General features: G+C 36.5%; 1 protein-coding gene across 12 annotated transcripts in view; it reads left to right on the forward strand.

Moving 5' to 3' along the window:
* BMPR1B (bone morphogenetic protein receptor type 1B) overlaps positions 1 to 20,578 on the forward strand; it is a 420,588-nt gene that overhangs the window by 207,526 nt on the left and 192,484 nt on the right. The gene's annotated exons all lie outside the window — the stretch shown is intronic.

The raw sequence follows: 20,578 nt of genomic DNA on the forward strand, positions 1-20,578 counted from the left end.
CTAAATCATTGATTTTAAGGAAAAAGCCTCAAAATGACTTTGTGTTGCAAGTTATGCACAGGCAATTCGCCATATGTCTAACCAGGTCACATAAAAGTTAGTTAAGGTGTTAAAGCAGTAATCTGAAATCTGGGGTAGGGGGCAAAGGGAGGTGCTACTGAAGGCAAGAAGTCAAGTTGTGTAGAGGCCAGACAGAAAAATCGACATAGACTCTATTTACTGCCTTTTATTTGTACCCATTTCAGAAGAAAACTTGATGAACAGGTATGTTTGCTGTGCCTTCACTTTGACAGGTTGGGGGGGTCGATGGGGGAGATGGAATTCTGTTATCTCTGAAGACTTAGTGTTTGAAAGACATTCCAAGATCAGGAGATAGATAAACATGGTTTCCAGTTTAGGCTTTACAGTGCTAATCTTGACCTGTTTCTTCTTGTTTATACACTGAAAACAGAAGTTTTCAAGATAGAAGAAATATTTATTCACAAACTGAGAATGGATTCGACTTTCAGTAAAGATTCATGTTAAATATCAATGCTGCACAGAGCCTTTTCTTGGCTTCCCCTCTTCTCATACAGTTATCATTTCATGATAATTCATATTACATTATATTACTTTCATTTATTGTCATTCCATTTGCTGCATCCCTTATTTCAAATACTCATTGTTTCTCAGTTATATTTTAAAATAGCTTCTCAGATCCATGTACTTTATCCCTTTCCAAACTCTTTACGATTTCATCAGCAGAAGAAATACTGACCATTCTCTCTTCATGACCTCTAATGCTTCCAGGATTACATCCTGTAACATATAGGGCCCTTTAACTTCCTCAGATCCTTACATGTCCTCATCACTTGGCACTACTTTTTCCAATTCTATACTTATAGCCTATGAATCTTTTATGGTTCATCAGTTTATCTGCTTGCCCATTCATCCACAATTCTGCTCCTTTGCATTTGCTGTTTCCTCTTAGTTGAACGTCATTCACACTCCTTATTTGCTTGGCACATTTTTACTTATCTTCATGATTCTATTTAAAGGAAAGATTTGTCTATGATTCTTTCCCTGGCAGAGTTAGGAACTTCCCATCTGTCATCCCATAATGCTGTGACTATCTCTGATTTGAATCTCAATATAAAAGTTTTCATGGCTCTCTCACAGTATTCAGTAAACCTTTTATGGACAGACACTGCCTTCTGTTTTCCTCTTTATCCCCAGCCCTCAACACATTAACTAGCAGTGATTCACTTGTCATGCATTGAATGAATAAATTGATAACTGCTTTGTGTTGTAGAACCATGCTATTTATAGTGAAGGGAAAATTTTAATAATATGATTGTTTAGTTGCTGTTTTCAGTTAGCTTGTGATTTCGTTTGGTGGACAAGACTTAAACACATGAATAATTAGGAAACACAAGCTAAAGCATAGTATACAAATGAATTATTTTTATTTTAAAAGTATAGCATATACATACATGTATGATACACATGGTGGTTTGAAGGAAGGGCAAAGATCAAATTTAAGTTATGAGTTAAGCTTGTTGGACTGAATAAAGGTTTCATGGGATAGTAAGGGAGATGAGATTGGAACATGGTCTGAGGCATGAGCAAAGTTGCTGTTTGATTGAGTCCTCCTATGCATGTTTTGTCTAGCTTATTTTTAGTAAGTGTTAGATAGTTTCTGTACATTTACTATAAAGGCAAATAGTTAATATTTTTATTTTGTAAAGGGCCAAAAGTCAAATAGGGGAAATTAGAACAAGAAATTGAAAGTTGAGATGGATGCTGTGCATGCATTAGAAAGAGATTCATCCATATGAAGCAAAATCTGGGCTGAATGAAGCCCTAAATCCAGATGCCCAGGTAGGAAATGGAATGACTGACAGAATTATCTCATAATGACAGTGATGTAAAACCTCCCTTTGGTTGGGTTCTAAACAATATTTGTGAAAAGTATTTCCTGGGATCAAAGAGGTTAGGGCTAGAACACACTCCACCCGTATGGGGAAAATGAAAACCAGAGAACAAAAATAAACCAAATTCATTAGTTTTCAGGTGTTTAAATTGAGTCAGGCATGACTATTTGATGAAAGAGAAACCATCTTACTATCTTTCTGGGCAGTCAGAAAAGAGAAAATGTGCAGTGGGAATATGCAGAAGATTCACAGACTGAGCAACTAGTTAAGTAGGTTAAGTAGGCCCGTAAAGGCTGAAATCTATAGCCACAATCTGTGACTATACATTTCTCACTCGTATATTAGTTCTCTGAGTGCACTGAAGATAATGCTGTCTTAGTCTAGTCTAGGATATGTGAGTCAGAAAGAAATTTAGGAAACTCAAAGCCGTATTCTTCCCTTTGGGTCCTAAGGTTCCTAGTTGGTCATCTCCTGTACTTTTCGTCTTATGTGCCTTTTGTAGATGATGTTCAGAATTTTTAGTTGTAGTCATTTAGTGGGATAAGGGCTTCCTGATAGCTCAGATGGTAAAGAATATGCCTGCAATACAGGAGACCTGATTTCCATCCCTGGATTTGGAAGATCCCCTGGAAGAGGGCATGGCAACCCACTTCAGGATTCTTGCCTGGAGAATCCCCGTGGACAGAGGAGCCTGGTGGGCTACGGTCCATGGGGTTGCAAAGAGTTGGTCCCCACCAAGCGACTATCACTTTCACTTTCTTTTCTACTTCAGGGAAGGGAAGGGAAGCAGGGCAAAGAGAAGTTTTTAAGCTTTATCCAGGACCTCAGACCTGATTCCATAAACTCAACTTTTAATCACTGTGTTCCCTTTACCATTTGATGAATAAAATTTCTTAGGACTCTGACATCCTAAATTTGGTATCACCAACTTTCAGCAAAGCATTATGGAAATTGGTGATGGAACCAGATACTTGAAGTGATAGACTGAAAATTGTGTATGTGAGTCAAAAAGAACTATAACTACAAACTTGAGTTTTTCCCTCACTTCTCCTTTCCTCTAGAATAATTTTTATGGTCCTCATAATTAGGGAGTAACCAACACTATGAATTAAAATCAGGGTAATAACTAAACTCTTCAACATATAAGTAATAGTTCTGGATAGGCTGGTGGTCTGTGATGTTATTAGGTTGTCATGAAAATGTAAATATCAGTTTGAAAGTCAGCCTGAGGGTCCATTGTACTTGCACATTTGGAAAGTTTTCCTGGACTAATGTAGTATGAGTTTCCTGACCTTGTCAAGTTTGTAAATTTCATAACCTTTATTACTTAAAGTCAGATCCAAAACAAACTGATAACTAACATTTGCTGTCTAGTCACAGCTTTCTTATTTTCTCTTAATTTCTTGATGGAAACCATCAGTACAGGTGGCATGTTGCTAACACACTTTGGTATATATAAGGCAAAAAATCTCATTTGTTATTTTCCAGTTTTTAGATTTAGTGGTTATATTTCCTGATTTTCATAATTTGATGTAACTTTCCAGATATTAATTAGGAAAATATCTTGTTTTGGTTTAACACATTTTAAAGCCAAAACCGTTTTAGAATACATTTGCCACAGTTGAAGGAATCCAGCAGTCGTGGAAGGACCTGGCGAATTTCAACAGTATTCTGGTTAGTTGGTGTGGTCGGTGCTTTAACATTAACATGAGTTGTTTGTTTTGAATTATATACTATTACAAATTGATACTACCCACCTCCTTTTTTTTTGTGTCTAGGAACTAAGCCAGCAATAGTAATCCATGTGGGTATTATCATTATGGTGACGTAAAAATCAAACATTTATGAACTAACAAAGCAGGAATTGTTCAAGATACAATTGGACACTGGGTCTGGTTAATTTTTCCACCTGCCTTCTTATAAATTCAGGCTTCTGCAACATTGCTTATGATATTTTCAACGTGTCATAATTCCTGGTGATAAAAATTTCTGTGGTTTTGCCAGAGTTTTAAGTTCTTAAAGATTTTTTTTTTGTCTTCATCACAGTTGTTGAACTTGTGAAGAAATAGTATTTACTCAGTTGTACAATATCTATAGGCCGATTTACTGTGAGGCTGCTGGAGTGCTAGTCAGCTTAGATTATCACTCATTTCAGCATTTTTTACCATATTTTTAGTTATGCACTATGACCACTGTAATTGCACCAAACTTGTTCCTCTCCTTTACTTGAATTGAAAGTATTACCAAGCTCTGTTATTGTATCCTCTGTTGGTCTCCAGAGGTAACCCCTAAAATTTATTCTCACTTTCACAATCCTCCCAAGGTTTTTATCCTCAAATGACTGAATTATAGCACAGATTTTTAAAACTGATTTATCTGCTTCTGTTTTTTTCCAACTCCATGCAGAAAAGTTGATCTGAATTTTGAGGTACATGGTAGTAGGTACATTATAAGGATGCAATAAATGCTTATTGATTGGTTAGAAATGAGTTCTCATTGGTAAAAAGTCAGATACTTCATTTGAATATTTAAATATTAATGATTGAAGCCATTTTTTGTTTGTTTTGGTGAAAAGTCTTTCAAAATTCAACTAGGTTCTTTATTTATGTACCTGCTACATTTTAGTTGTGAAATGTGCACGCTGGTTCTCCTACAGGTGCTAAAAAAAACTAAAAAGTGCTGGTTACAAACTTTGAGTAAACATTTAGTAGTTCAAAATAGTAAAGTTAAAGGTAATATTTCCTTTCTAGATATTTTCCATTTTTAGCTATAAAATATATTTAGACATTTACAAAGATTAAAAATTAAAGTGAGAGTTAGCAGATGATATGGGCAATATAAAGAAATTAAAAAAAAAGAAAAAGTAGCATTTTATAGGACTTGCTCACATCTGTGAGATTGTTGACCTAGTAACAATTCATTTTGGGGAGCTTAGTTTCAGTGGGTTGATCTCCGTTTTCAAGAAGAAAATTAAAATGGTAACCTAACTGTAGTTTGTTGCTTTTTCACCATAGTCCTTGAGTAAATTTAAAGTTGTCTGAAAACTGTGCAGTGAAAGTTGTGTGAACAGTCCTTTACTTTTATTGTTTTGTGTTTCAAGCATCACTCATCTACTTCCAACAGGTGTTCTGCCAGCTGTGCCCAAAATGTTTCAAATGATTTAGAAGCTGTTTCCACACTTACCTTGTATAGAGGCTATTTACTGTGAAAGGAGTTCTCTGATTACAGAGTGCTTAGGTGCAGGCAGGGGACTAGAAGCCAGAAAAGCCAAGTCTAATTTGAAGTCTACCTGCCTGTCATTGTTGCTTCAGAAGGAGAAAAAGTTGGAGGACTAGGATTGGTTTTTGTGTAGCGCTGGTGCTGAGAAATGGATTTTTCTTTTAATCTTGCATACTTTGGCATATGTATTTATGTTGTGGCAGGAAAGAATTTAAATGGTATCAGAATAATTTAATTTTCATAGCTGCATGAAGATGCAAGGAAAGAGTTTGAATTCTCAGAGATTTTAGAGCTTTTGGAGCCTATTAAAATAGAGGAATAGACTCTCTGTATTTTACCACTTTAGTAAAAAAATATGTAAGGTCTTTTCTATCTGTAAAGTTAACTGATTAATGATAATAAATGATTGGGAACGTGTAGGAAATTTTGTGACTATCTCACACTCTTGTCAAGACATTAAACAAGGTTTAGAATTTATGAATATTTATGTTTCATGCTACTGAGATTAAACTATTCTTTGTTTACTTATTATTAACCAACCAAATAAGCAAGTCTCAATAGGTAGTAAATTAAACAAAGCCGTTTTCATGCTGATAAGTAGGGTCTGCCTTCAGCTATAAATAATCATGTTTGAAACATTTTATTTTCAAGCTGTAGTTATACGTAACAGATACCATGTTTAAATGTCATCTTATAGCTAATATCAAATTTAATTGTTGCTGTCACTTTATGGCATACCATTATTGGACTGAATCCTAGCTTCACAGTACAACTCCAAATATAAGCAGGTGTTAAGAATTTTTGCCTTAGAGTTACAGGCATAGGATAGTGTGTCCATGCAGATGATATGGTCTTATTTGTAATATTGAGAATATGTTTGCATTTTGTGGATGAAATAAAACTAATTAGGAGCTCTAGGGATTATCTAATACTTTCTTTGCATATTGTACTCTATTGTAGAGCTGCTGTGATCTAAAGCACTGCAGTATCTTCAGTCAGCAAACCTTCCACTCTTAAATTTTTACTTTTCCCTATTATTAGAAAATTAAAATAGCCAACTTCATTCCAAAGAATATCTCAGTATAATGCAATCAGGACACGGCTTAGCTACTGAACAACCAAGTATGGTGATGAAAAGAGCTGGTCCTAGAATCAGCTGGCATGGATGTAAATTTTTACTCTTCCTTTCCTACTTGTCTTTACTTTTAAATGAGGATGATAATAATAGTACTTAATACATAGGTTTGTTTAAGTGTTAAATGAATTCATTTATTGTCTTACCTCTAAATGAGGGCAATAATAATAGTATGTAACACCTAGGTTTGTTTAAATGTTAAGTGAATTAATGTATTCAGTGTATAGGAGAGTGCCCTGCATGAACAAGTACAGTTGAGCTGTCATCATTTAGAGGCTTGGTCCTCCCATACCTGATGCCTGTTGGTTGAAAAATACTAATGTGGGAAAGTGGAAATTTATATACTGTCCTTTCTCGTGGTTTTAATTTTTAAAGTAAAGGAAATTGACATTGAGTGCTGTTAAATGAATTGTTTAAACAAGTAGTGCCTCTTGAGAAACCTGTATGCAGGTCAGGAAGCAACAGAACTGGACGTGGAACAACAGACTGGTTCCAAATAAGAAAAGGAGTACGTCAAGGCTGTATATTGTCACTCTGCTTATTTAACTTAGATGCAGAGTGCATCATGAGAAACGCTGGGCTGGAAGAAGCACAAGCTGGAATCAAGATTGCCGGGAGAAATAGCAATAACCTCAGATATGCAGATGACACCACCCTTATGGCAGAAAGTGAAGAGGAACTAAAAAGCCTCTTGATGAAAGTGCAAGAGGAGAGTGAAAAAGTTGGCTTAAAGCTCAACATTCAGAAAACGAAGATCATGGCATCTGATCCCATCACTTCATGGCAAATAGATGGGGAAACAGTGGAAACAGTGTCAGACTTTATTTTTTTGGCTCCACAATCATTGCAGATGGTGATTGCAGCCATGAAATAAAAGACGCTTACTCCTTGGAAGGAGAGTTATGACCAACCTAGGTAGCATATTAAAAAGCAGAGACATTACTTTGCCAACAAAGGTCCATCTAGTCAAGGCTAGATTTTTCCAGTGGTCACATATGAATGTGAGAGTTGGACGGTGAAGAAAGCTGAGCGCTGAAGAATTGATGCTTTTGAACTGTGGTGTTGGAGAAGACTCTTGAGAGTCCCTTGGACTGCAAGGAGATCTAATCAATCCATCCTAAAGGAGATCAGTCTTGGGTGTTCATTGGAAGGACTGATGTTGAAGCTGAAACTCCAGTAGTTTGGCCACCTGATGCAAAGAGTTGACTCATTGGAAAAGACTCTGATGCTGGGTAGGATTGAGGGCAGGAGGAGAAGGGGACGACAGAGGATGAGATGGCTGGATGGCGTCACTGACTCGATGGACATGAATTTGGGTAAACTCCGAGAGTTGGTGATGGACAGGGAGGCCTGGCGTGCTGTGTATTCATGGGGTCGCAAAGAGTCAGACACGACTGAGCAACTGAACTGAACGGAACTAGTGGCACATTTGGCCTAAACTAGAGTTCAGGCCTTTTTCAATGTTTGGCATCTGCTCTGTTTTTATCTCAAGAGCATTTAAATAATTTTAGTGGTTATCTTTTGTACTTTTGATGTTCAGAATTTTTCTTTTAATTTGTAATTTCATGAAAATAGTTAAAATGCTACAAATGTATAACGTAGAAACTATCCAATGTTCATGTATCTCTAAAATTACTTTAAAAATTCTCTTTTGGAAGATGGTTTGTATGTCTTGTTTTATAGGAACACTGAAGTACAGGAACCCGAGTGCACTTCTACATGGTGTCTTCTATCTGCCATGGTCTGAAGCTTAACATTCTGTGTATATCGTAACAAGTGATAGCAGGTTTTAAATTCATAGGTTAGCTCTTAACATTAATAATGCATTGTTGTTTTGCATTTCTCTGAAGGCCAGGATTTAATTCATCACACTTCCTATGTAGATACATGTCATAGCTAAAGAGAAATTGTTTGTTTAGATGACCTTGTATACTGTCCTTCAAGAGCCTAATGATTTATATTGTAATTTTTACAAAGTACTGTGATTCACAATAGGGTGTCAGGCAGTTAGATGGTGACGTTTGTATTTTTTGGGTAGTCCCATTGGTAAGTGAAGCTTCTGAAGGCAGAACTATAAATAGGTCCTAATTACCTGCCCTCAGTGATTTTTTTTTTGTATTGAACTTGTTGACTTATTGTAATGCTACCACAGTGTTTATGGTGCAACCTGTATACCTGTATTGACTGGAGAAATTGAATGGCTGTCTGGTAACATGAAATAGATTCCAGCCTTTTTCCGTGACATCATTATTATAACAGACTTCCTTGAGAATATGAACAGCAGCTGTGCACTTTTGTGAGTTTTACATTATGAACCATAACAACCTTTTCAGCTCTATACAAGTGATAGGGTAGCTTGATGCTTAACAAATGAAGCCAGACTCTGAGCTGTGAAACTGTTAACAGATCTAGTAATGACATGGGCCCCTGTATGGAACATTTCATAATACAACTGGGGAAAACAGGGGTGACCGCCATTTAGCACATTGGCAAAAAGGTTTTTCTTTACCTCTTGTTCTGTGTAAGTCCATGGAATCAATGAGAAATTGATCTGCAGTTTGTGTCAGTGAATCTAGAATCTCTTCAGTTGAATTTTATTTCGAAAATACCGGATTTTCCAGCATTTGAGCATTCTATTTCCAGCTTTTAAGCAGAAACTCAAGTAATATTTTCCTTAAATATCAAAAAAAGTGGTTGCTGTTACTGTAAAGGTAAGACTCTAATTTGATGATGTGAAAAAATATCTTGATTAAACATCTATGGGGTATATAGTTGTAGGAAAATAATATCTATTTCTAACCTGAATAATAATAAAGCAAAAATAAATCATTTTAACAGAGAAATTTAACTGTTATAGGCTTACCTGAAAAGTTCCTTACATATTCTGCCTTATCAAACTTTTTCTTTCTGAATAATAATTTATGACTGTGGTTTGCAGTGACAAATTATACACCTTCCATGTATCTATTTTTATAGTAAAAAGAAATAAATACGTTGGAGTAATGTCTTTTCCTGGGATTTGCAAAATTCTGCAGAGTGTTTTAAACGAGAGATCAAAATTCTTGAGATGGGAAAAGTTTTAGAAGAATATCCTTTATAATTCCCTATCTCATTATAAATTTATGCTCTTAGAAGAACAGTGACTTTACAAATAATCATGTACAATCCTTGCTAAAAGAAGTGAGTGCTGCCATGGAATATTGATGAGTATATTAGAGTTATCTCTTATGACTCTTTCAGCAACAAACTCCAGTTTTTTAGACTGTCATTGTCATTACTACTTTTTTTTTTTGAGTGGGAGTTGACTGCTTCTTTGTTATCAGTGAAAGAATATAAAACATTTTTCAGATTCCTAGTGAAAAAGAAAAATTGTGGCTTATAAAAATGTCAAATCTTGAATTTGTCAGGGAATGGTAATTCTAAATCTTACCAATTTTGCCATTTTGTTCAGATATCACTTAGTTTGATATGAGGGTTCATTTTTATGAGTGAGGCATCTAATACTTAGAGGACAAACTGATCTTCAGAAACCTTTATAATTGGCTTCTTACAGAAGGGACTGGGGCAAATTTGAAATAAGCTTCATATAATTGAGTTTTCAGTGACAAGAACTGAATTTATACTACTTATATTTAACAATAGTCTAAAATTATGAATTAGGAGTTTAGTTTTTAACTTCAATTACTAAAGTTTCTAGTCAAGCAAAAAAGCCAACATTAAATAAATAATGCTGTTTCTTTTCAAATGCTGTCATTTGAGATTATAACTCATAGTTTATATACCATAATATTCAAAAGTGAGAATTCAGAGAAAGATCCTCACTTTAGTAGAAGAAATATGGCATCATAATCTGTGTATTATTGTGACTAGTTTGATTTACTATCACTCAAAAATGAGAAATTTAATGATAGATATGTTAAATAAGTCTGGGAAGAAAATATAACCTTCGCTGAACCCCTATAACAAATATTTTTTATTTAGGCAAATTTTTCTAGATGGGCTTAACACTACTTATGTGCTTATCTGAAGTGAAGGTAGCTTTAACAACCTGAATAAAGTGAAATATTTGCTGGTATAATTTGCTTAGGAGTATCGGTATGGAATAAGTCCATTTTTAAAGAACAGTCACAGTTCTTTACAGGTACTTGCTTCTTTGAGCTAATTGGCGGCTGGCTGTCTTTCAGGTGAATTAATCTTTGTTCCATTAGATTGTAAAGTCCTTGAGGGCTGGATTCTTGCTTTCCTTGTACCTCCTTGTGATTGGGAGTAGAGTAGGTATTTAGTACACATGTGTTAGCTGAAGTAATGGTCTCTGTTCCAAGCAGGATTTTGAAGTCAGATCACCTGCCTTTGTGTGATAGGACCAGCCAGACAAATAGCCAAGGGTGGTGTAGTTGATTGAATTTTCTGGCCTGTCATGGCTCCTTTAGCACCATTTCTTCTTGCAGTTTCATTCTATTCCTGGAAATGAAGCCTCCTGCAACCTGCAGCCCCTCTGGCTGTTGGTGGGTTTAGTCCTGAACCACATGTGCCCTGTAAGGCTTCTCTGAGTTCTTATAAATTCAGATTCTACTACTGAACCCATTGCTGCAACTTACTGACTTCTCTTAGGTGTTAAGTCCTTTACATATGCAAATTCATTTAATTCTCACAATCCTGTGACACAGGCATTTTGCATGCCAGAACAAGTACCCTGTCCAGTGACTCAGACCAGACTGGGGGAGAGACCAGATGTTCATCTAGGACTTTCTGACTCTTTTAAACCTCTTTCCTTAAATCTCTTCCTGGTCAAAGCTTTTTTTCCTTCTGTCAAATCAGGTACTTGCACTTCTCTTAACTGTAGTTGGGTGCTTACAGTTCAGACCCTTCTAAAGTGACTTGGTCCATTACCCCATGGTAGTTTCCACAGCAACACCACCAGAATCACTCCAAAAGATTCTAGAAGAACAGGCATGTTGAGAAACATAAGGAAACCTGAAATGAGGAATATGGAAGAAAGAACGAGAGGACACTCAGGATCCCTGTGTCTTGCCGAAGTGCTCAAGTTTCCAAGACAAATTATGTATTTAAGCTCAAAACCAGTATTTCTGCCTGAAATTAAATGAGCCAGTAGCACTTTTTAAGGTATCTAATCCTTCTCATTCAGATAGAAGTTAAAAACAAAGGAAAAGGAAAGAAAAAAAACAAGGTGCATGAAGAAGAGATGAAGCTTTGTATTTCCCATCCTTGAGCCCAGGTCCTTGAAGAGTTCTAAGGTCCATATAATCTGGGGTCCTTCTTAGCTGACTGTGTAACGTTAGCTATGTCTCTTACTCTCTGAGCTTAAATTTCATCGTTTTTAAATTGGAGATTATAATTCCTGAATCCAGGCTGCACAACAGAATCTCCTGGGTTGTTTTATTTTTTCCTCCTTTCTCTTTCCTTCTTGCCCCTTTCTCTCCCCAGGTGTCTTGGATTCAGCCTAGATTTGCTAATCACAGTCTTTGCCTGGGCTTGTGCAGAGATAGGGAGATGTGACTGGGTGGGACGTGGTGAAGTGTGCCTTGCTAAGAGTGTGGGCGTTGCTGTGCAGCTCTTGGGAGGCTGTGCAAGTTTTAAAGCAGTTTATTAGTGTCTCTGACAACAGTGAATGAAGGTAGGCAAAAGGTGTGCCATCAAACAGGTAAATATGTCTTTATTTTGTGAAATGTGTAACTTAAGGTAAATGTATTTGTTAGTAAATTGTATTTTGAAAAGAATAAAAGGTGAAGTTGGTGAAGAGACTCGCCTTTCTTTTCAAGGATGGATTTATATTTCTAATTTGTCTCCAAATGAAAACTCATTCATTCTTTCTTTCACTCAGGAATGTTAATTGTGTGCCAGATACAAATTATGTACTCCCTCAGAAAATAATTTGGTCTTACTGAGCTGCTGCCTATATGTGGAATAATGGAAAGGGGTAATTTCGAATCTGGTGAAGAAAGACCTTTTAATTGCTAGACAAGAACTATGCTAATTATCTCTGCCTCTCATGTATGTTTTCCTCACATATTGGTACTTAAAGGCAACTGTAATTTTTAAAAAAATCACAATTATATTAACATTTTAAAAGAAAAATACTTGGTTTCATTATCAAGTACGGAAGAATGTACCACAGACTGCTTAATGTCACTTTTACAGGTTATTTATTTTTGTCCGGTCTCCAATTCCTGTTAAACATTTGGAAATGGTTGCATTTCTTTTCCAGAAACCTTATTGTTGGGGGGGGAAACCAGTCTCATTTAGACTGTGACTTTAGTATTTGCCATTACATTTCTTTCCTCGTTGCCATTAAAATGTTAGTTGGGATTCCCTTTATGGAATATATTTTTACAGTAATGCAGAGACTTCTGAAGCTGGTTCAGCTTTCACTAGCGGTTGATAGAAGCGAGTACCTGATGTAGGCTTTCCACTCACTTTCCATTATAAGAGCCAGAGATCACAAAGGTCCTACTCAGCTTCATGAAATTGTTACTGAGCTAAGTGATGCTTAGAGGTTTGACTTGATGGTTTAGTGGAGAAAAAAGGAGTTTTGAATTTGCAATCATGTCTCTAAGAGGCTTCGAGATTACTAGATCTTCACCTTCACAAGTTCTTTACGTAAATTTCTTAACCAGGACTCAATTTTCTCAGCTGCAAAATGGATGTGTTAATTCCTATGTGATAGAGTTGCTGAGGATAAAATGACTTCTGAAAACAAGTATCAGACTTAATATTAAGTCTTAATAAATGTTATTTTTCTCAAATAGTTTTCCAGCATCCAAATAGAAGCATGAATAAGCACATCATATGTGCAGATGATAAAGCCAAAAAGCTCTTGTATGTTTTGTGTATTTATTTATATTAAGCCTATTTTCAAGAGCAGTTTTAGGGTCACAGGAAAATTGAGGGGAAGGTATAGAGATTTCCCATATACTCCCTGCCCCTACACGCATAACATTTCCTCATTATCAACATCCCCCTCCAGAATGGTACATTGTTGCAATTGGTGAACCTACATTGACATAGTATAATCACTCAAAATTTGTACCTTATGTAGCAATTTAGTCTTGTTGGTGGGTTTGGGTATGGACATTCTATGGATATTCTATGAGTATGGACAAATGTACCCCATTCTATGGGTATGGACAAATGTACCATCACTGTGGTATTTTCACTGCTATAAAAATCCTGTGTACTCTGCCTGTTCATACCTCTCCCTGGCAACCACTAATCTTTTTACTGACTCTGTAGTTTTGCTTCTTCAGTTCAGTTCAGTTCAGTCGCTCCGTCGTGTCTGACTCTTTGCAACCCCATGAATCGCACGCAGCACGCCAGGCCTCCCTGTCCATCACCAACATCCAGCCATCTCATCCTCTGTTGTTCCCTTCTCCTCCTTCCCCCAATCCTTCCCAGCATCATGGTCTTTTCCAATGGATATCATATAGTTGGAATCATACAGTATGTAACCTTTTCAGACTGGCTTCTATCATTTAATAATATGCATGTAAGTTTTCTCCATGCTTTTTCAAGACTTGAGAACTCATTTATTTTTAGCACTGAATAATACCGTGTTTGCATATACTACAGTGTATCCATCTATCTACTACCGAAAGACATCTTGATTGCTTATGTAATGTTTTATATTTTTTAAAGGAATTTTATTAATTTTTGGCTGTGCTGGGTCTTTATTGCTGCGTAGGCTTTTCTCTAATTATAGGGAACGGGGGCTACTCTCTAGTTGTGGTTTGCAGGCTTCTCATTGCCATGGTTTCTCTTGTTGTGCAGCATGGGCTCAAGGGCACACAGGCTTCAGCCATTGTGATGTATGGGCTCAGTAGTTGCAGCTCTGAGGCTCAGTTGCTCTGCAGCATGTGGGGCCCTCCTGGATCAGGAATCAAACTTGTGTCTCCTGCATTGGCAGGTGGATTCTTTACCATTGAGCCACCAGGGAAGCCCTAATGTTTTATATTCTTACTTGAGTCCTTTTTTTCTTAGTCATTTGAGAAGAGTTTTAAATAGTACAAATTTAAGTATAATAAGTACAGTTAATTGTATTTTACTTTGTAATTCATTGTTCTTACATTTTCCTAAAAGTTATTCTGAGAATTTAGAATATTACAAATGCAAAATGAAACAACATAGACTCCAGCTGATTTTGAAACCTATACTGACTTCTTATCCCACCCTTTATTCAATATTCCTTGCTTCTCCATTATAACGGGCTCTAACATCTTGTATTTGTAAGAGTTTTTCTATTTCCAGGATGCTTTTATCTCCATTAATGAATTCAATCCCATGACAGCTCTATTTTAAGCTCTTTTTTCTGCCCTTGGTTTAGATCCTATCCATTGCTGCCATCTTCTTGATGTTGACTGAGCCTTCAGTTCTTTGTTGCTTCTTGATTTTTTTTTGTTCCTCTGGAGAAAAGATTCCCTTGTAATACACTGCTGGTACAGTTACACAGTTCATCCTTGTAATATAATGTTGGGAGGCTCAGCTCTTTGGAACAGTGATGTATACACTGTACTTTTCAGAAACATTCTGTGGCTTTTCTCTCCCATTCAGAGCATAGAGATCAGATGGGAAATGAACTAAGTATCTTTATCTTTTTTCTTTGCTCTTTATCAAGCCAAAGTGGTTTACTCCTTGGGTCCCAGAATAAATCTTGCTTATTACCCTGTCTTTTCATGGCTGATTCCATGTGTGAGTGAAAAGAGTGAGACTGACTATATTTCAGATTTTGATTGTTTAACTGTGCAACTTAGGCTAAATTATTAAACTTTATACCTATACAATGAAGATCATTATGGCTGCCACACGTGGCTACTCAGATGGTACACTCAGATGGCTCAGCTCGAGGGACTCTGTTCACATAGATTACAATGTTTGGAATGCCCCACATCCTTTGAAGGATTGTTATGAGAATTATGTGAGCTCGTAAAGAGAGTAGTATTACATGATGATAAAGAGTCTGGATTTCAGAGCGCCTATTCCTGGGATCATAACTAAGCCATTCCACTTATTAGCCATATGATCTTGGGAAAATCATTTAACCTTTTCCATGCCTCACTTCTCATTTAAGATGCAAACAGCAGTGACTCTCTCACAGGGTTATTTTGAAAATTCAACGTATTAATATTAAAAAAAAAAACAAACACTTAGAATAGTTCCTGGCATATACGGATAGTTCCTGGCATGTACTGAACTCCTAGTATGTTTTAGCTGTTTTTCTAACTATATGAAAATTATTTACTGTCGTGTTGATGCTCTTTAACTGTTAGCTCCTTACATAAGGCTTACTTTTCACATTTATGGTCCTTTTCCATTAGGTCTTTTCTAACCCTTATGCTCTGATTATCTTTTCTTCTTTAGAATTATACACAGTAGCAATTACAGTAGGCGTGTGGTTTAGCTTTGAACTTATGCTGTATTATAGCATATGTGTTTCTCTTTCTATAAGGCCAGGACTCTAATCTGTATCTTTAAAGTGTTCTCAGGTTTTATCAGCTTCTGCTTCACCTGAAATGGTGTTGGTGGAAAAGGATCCAGTGTTGCTCTCTGCTCTGTAGGGAGCTCTCTGCTCTCCTATGAGTCTGAGGCTTGAGAACCAGAAAAGACAGCAGAAGTGATATACTCATGGTCTCCTCATTTTAAAGGCTTTTATAATCCATTTGATGATTTAATTTTGCATGCTTGACAGTGAACAATTGCAATGTAATTAAATTCTATGGTATATGTTCAGACTAACAGAAAGCAGTAGGAGTTGAGAAGAAAGCTGTGTCTGTAAGAGCTGGTTTAGTGAGAAGAGGTTTCCTGTGGGGTGCAGCTGAAATGGAGTTGTGTGAATTGATTGAGCTGAACTAGACCTTCAGACAGTGTTGATAATGTTAATAGCTGGTGGTTTAGTCACTAAGTTGTATCTGACTCTTGGAACCCCATACAGCCTGCCACGCTCCTCTGTTCATGGATTTCCCAGGCAGGCATACCGAAGTGGGTGGCTGTTTCCTTCTCCAGGGGATTTTCCTGACTCAGGGATTGAACCCTTATCTCCTGCACTGCAGGCAGTTTCTTTACCAACTCAGCCACTAATAGCTAATATGTGCTAATATTAATCCAAAGAGTAAACATGAACGCAGCTTGCTATGCTAGACATTGTTCTTAGTGTTTTACACATATTTACACATTTAATTCTTAAAATAAATCTATGAAGCAGGGACTACTATTATTCCCATGGTAAAAATAAGAAACTTGATATGACCGACACATTTATTGAGTTGTGATCATGATTATGAATTTTACTTTATTTCACAATAAATGAAAGCTTTTACAGTTTCTTGAATGCCAACATTTTGAAATTATGTTCCATCATGTTTTCTTTCATCACTCCATGTAATCTTTCTTTTTATTTATTTCTTTTTAAATGAAAGTTGTTTTTATGGTAGCTCCCTCTTGATAAAGACATAATATAATTATCAACAACAACACAAAAAGATAAAAGGCTTTCCTGGTTTGGAATGTGGGGTAGCTTATTTTATAATTTTATAGCTTCTTTTATAGTTTAGGTCAGCACATCAGATTTTAATGGTTTCTTATTTGTCTGATTGAAAACAACTGGTAAAGCTCATCTCTAGCAAGATGAAACAGTATTGAGTTTGCAAAATATTTATGGTGGTGGAGTTCTGGATTTAATTTCGAGATACTTGGGTGCCAGTAACAGACTAGAATTTGCTTTATAACAACCTTGATGGACTTAGTATACTCTTCTCTAACTTCATAACATCAATTGTGGATTACTGGCAAATCCCATCAGTAGTTTTTTGGGCAGCCTTTTGGTGGAAATAGGCTTTGATTTTTATTGTGTTATTTAAAGGAAAAAATTGAAATTAATCTGTCATTTTTTTTATTTATCAAAAAGTCTGTCTTGGTTTCAGTTTGTAACTGCATCTTTTTCTAATGAGACATAGGCTATATTCCTTGTGATGTCAAAGAAAATTGTTTAGTTTCTAATAGAAATAGCATTCATTTAAGAGGTTGCTGAAGATGAACAGACTTGAACGTGATTTCAAAAAAAAGTCTCCAAGTGTGGGTTGCTGTGTTGATGTGCACAGCATCCAATCGTTATTGGTTTATTCATTTGCCAAAGTAACAGAGAAATAATCTGTAGGACAAGTGTTTGTTGTTGAGTCCCCAACTAATTGGGGCCATATTTCATGTGGGTGTTTGCCTATCTTACTTTATTCTCATTCACAGATCTTGCTGTGGATTAGTGTTAACAGCCCTGTGTTTGAGCATAGCTGTGAAACTTGATGCCTCACACAGGAGGCCTGCACCTATGGCAGCATAGAAGGTGTGATTATAAAGTGTGAGACTGGTTTCCACTTTTATGGACAGACTGTGACCACGCAGTCTGCCTCTGTTGTGTGTTTTTTTCTCTTTGCCTTATGTGGGTGGGAATGTGTGTAGGAATTCTTTGTGGCTCTTCTCTCTCCACCCCCACCTACCCCCTGCCCTCACACACCAGGAGACTTCAGGATGTTTGAATAAACATTTGTTCTATTTTTCTTGTCCCACCCCCGACCCACTGCCCTGTTGTCTTCACTGCAAATGTAGATGGAAAATATTTTCCTTTGACCTACCTTTTCTATATTACTTTAGTTCATCACAAGGATGCTTCATAGATGATATTGTGATCATTCATTGTTTTACTCAAGTCTAGGCAGTAACACATAACTTCAGTTAGTGAATTAAAGTATTTAATCAACTCTAAGATATAAGATACAATCTAATTTCAGAGATATAATAGTGGGAAAACATGCTTATAGTGGTGGTAAAGTGTTACTGATTTAAGTTGTACCTTTTTCCAGGATGTCACAACGAAAAAAAGATCCAGGCAGTTGTATCAGTGAAATGTGGTAACTTTCATTGGGCCCTGGCTACTGTAGGTTATCACTCATATTTGATGTGAATTAAGCATAATATGAATGGATCCAAGATAAACATATGTGTGCCAAATTCCACTTTTTGACCACTTTTAAAAACAACTCTTTTAAATACACCATTATTAATTATGGAACCTGATTATTACATATGTTCTTAAAATGCTTATGAAAGAAAAGAAAAAAGAAAAGGAATAGAAGAAGCTTTCCACTTCTCAGTCTATCAGTTCATCATCCATTAGCATTCTACTGAAAAAGCAGTACTAGTGGTAATAACATTATCTTTGGATCATTCACACATGATCAGTAAAACACGGTGTTTAATACCATGAGCTTCAGAGGAAAGTAGACCTGTGCTCTGCTTTGTCCTGGGGTCTACTTTGAAACCTAGAGCAAATTACTTTTTTCTTTCATCTTTCTCAAATAAGAACCATACTTAAAACATTGAGCTGTGCTGAGGATTAAATTATTAATATAAGGACACTTTACACCTTGTCCGGACATATGACTGGGATGTTAGTTTGCTAGGGTGGCTGTAACCATGTACCACAGACTGGGTAACTTAGCAACAGAAGTTGATTTTCTCAGTTTTGGAGGCTTCGAGTTAAAGGTCAGGGTGCAGGCGTCAGAGGCCTTTCTCCTGGGCTTGCGGATGGCTGCCTTCTTGCTACCTCTTCCCACAGTCATCCCCTTGTGGGCACACGTTCGTGGTGTCTTCTCTGTGTCCTAATCTCTCCTCCTTATAAGGACAGCAGCCTAGCAGCTGTTAGCAATCCTAACAACTTATTTGTAATTTAATTACCTCTTTAGTGGCCCTTTCTCCAAATATAGTCACATTCTCAGGTATTTGGGGCTACAGCCTGTGAACCTGGGAGGACTGCAATTCAGACCATAACAGCAACCCCACAGGATTAGTTATTATTCAGAAATGATTACTGCTTATGTGAGGATTCTCAGGTGGTGTCTGGTGTCAGAACAAGAGTGGTAGTGTAGTGAAGTGAGAGTCCTTGTCCCAGGCTAGCATGGGCAGCATAGGTCTCCTGAGAACCTTGGAGTTTTCCCTGGTGGTGAGGATGGTAGTACAAGTTTAAGCGAAAGATCAGTAGTTATAAATGAGGTTTAAAATGCTAAATTTGGAATGAGCACAGTACGGTTGGAAAAAGTGTGAGAAAGTCGATTTGGCAGGGAAAGAGCATTGCATTGGGAAGTCATGAGAGGCTAAGTGTCTATAAGAAAAGGAGAGACCAGCTTTTACAGTTGCTCGAAAACCAGGCTGGGTTTGTAAACTCATGTTAAAGACTACTGAACTGTAGTATGACATGAAAAGAATTTTAAGAGGGTTGGAAAGTTTTTTTTTTTTTTTACTATACAGATTTCTGTATATTTTTAATACATGAAATGAGCATATATTTTACATATTGGTCATGTATTTAAATACATCCAAAAGCATTTGAAGTGGTCTTGTTAGCAATACTTGGTAATGGTAGGTAGTTAGCAGTCTCATAAGCCATGTGGAGTGCATGTGTATGCTCAGTTGCTCAGTCATGTCCGAGTCTTTGTGACCCCATGGACTGTAGCCCACTAGGCTCCTCTGTCCATGAGATTTCCCAGGTGAGCATACTGGATTTGCCATTTCATTCTCTAAGACACGTGGAGGACCCTGAAATAATGTGTTCAGTTCCTCTGCTCTCCTCCATCTCTGTGAGAAAATGTAAGGTTTAAGGATCCTTTGTAGACAAGTCATATCAGACTTGTGGATAATCCCTGAGAGAGTTTGTAAGCATTTTATGGAGACTCTTGAAAGTCAAATATTCCTTTGGATTATTAAAATGTCTCTTCTCACCTTTCTTTTAAATATTTTATACCAATATTATTGTTTCAGCCACATATGCTGTCTTTATAAGGACAGCATTCTTTCTTGAAATGTAATATAAAATTTCATTACAAAATGCTCACTTGGGTTCCATTTCATAAAGTTAATTTACTTCACAGAGCTTTGGAAATGCTTTGTCTCGTGGAGTTTTTGATCTTTGATTAAAATGTCAGGTAATAAAAATATTATGTGAATTGAGATATATCTGAAATCAAATCTAGGGTAGAAAATATGACTTTAGTTACAACATGGAAAGTTTTGTACATTAGTTATTATTTTTGAAATCCCCTTAAAAGTGAAAAATAAAGAGGTCAGTGTGATAATCTAAAAATTAGTTTTCAGAATTTCAGATGTTAATTGAATTGTCTGTGTGTTTTCAGTGTCAGAGTAGAAGCTTAATAGCTCTTATTTTTTAAATTGAGAGTTAGTAGTGACGCATCTTGAATTATTGCATGGTCCTAAGGACAAACCCCTCTTAACTTAGAGAAATTCTCTGGGATGC

This window comes from Giraffa tippelskirchi, chromosome 1 (assembly GCF_054371585.1).
Source record: "Giraffa tippelskirchi isolate mGirTip1 chromosome 1, T2T-mGirTip1v1.2.pri, whole genome shotgun sequence".
NCBI lineage: Eukaryota > Metazoa > Chordata > Mammalia > Artiodactyla > Giraffidae > Giraffa > Giraffa tippelskirchi.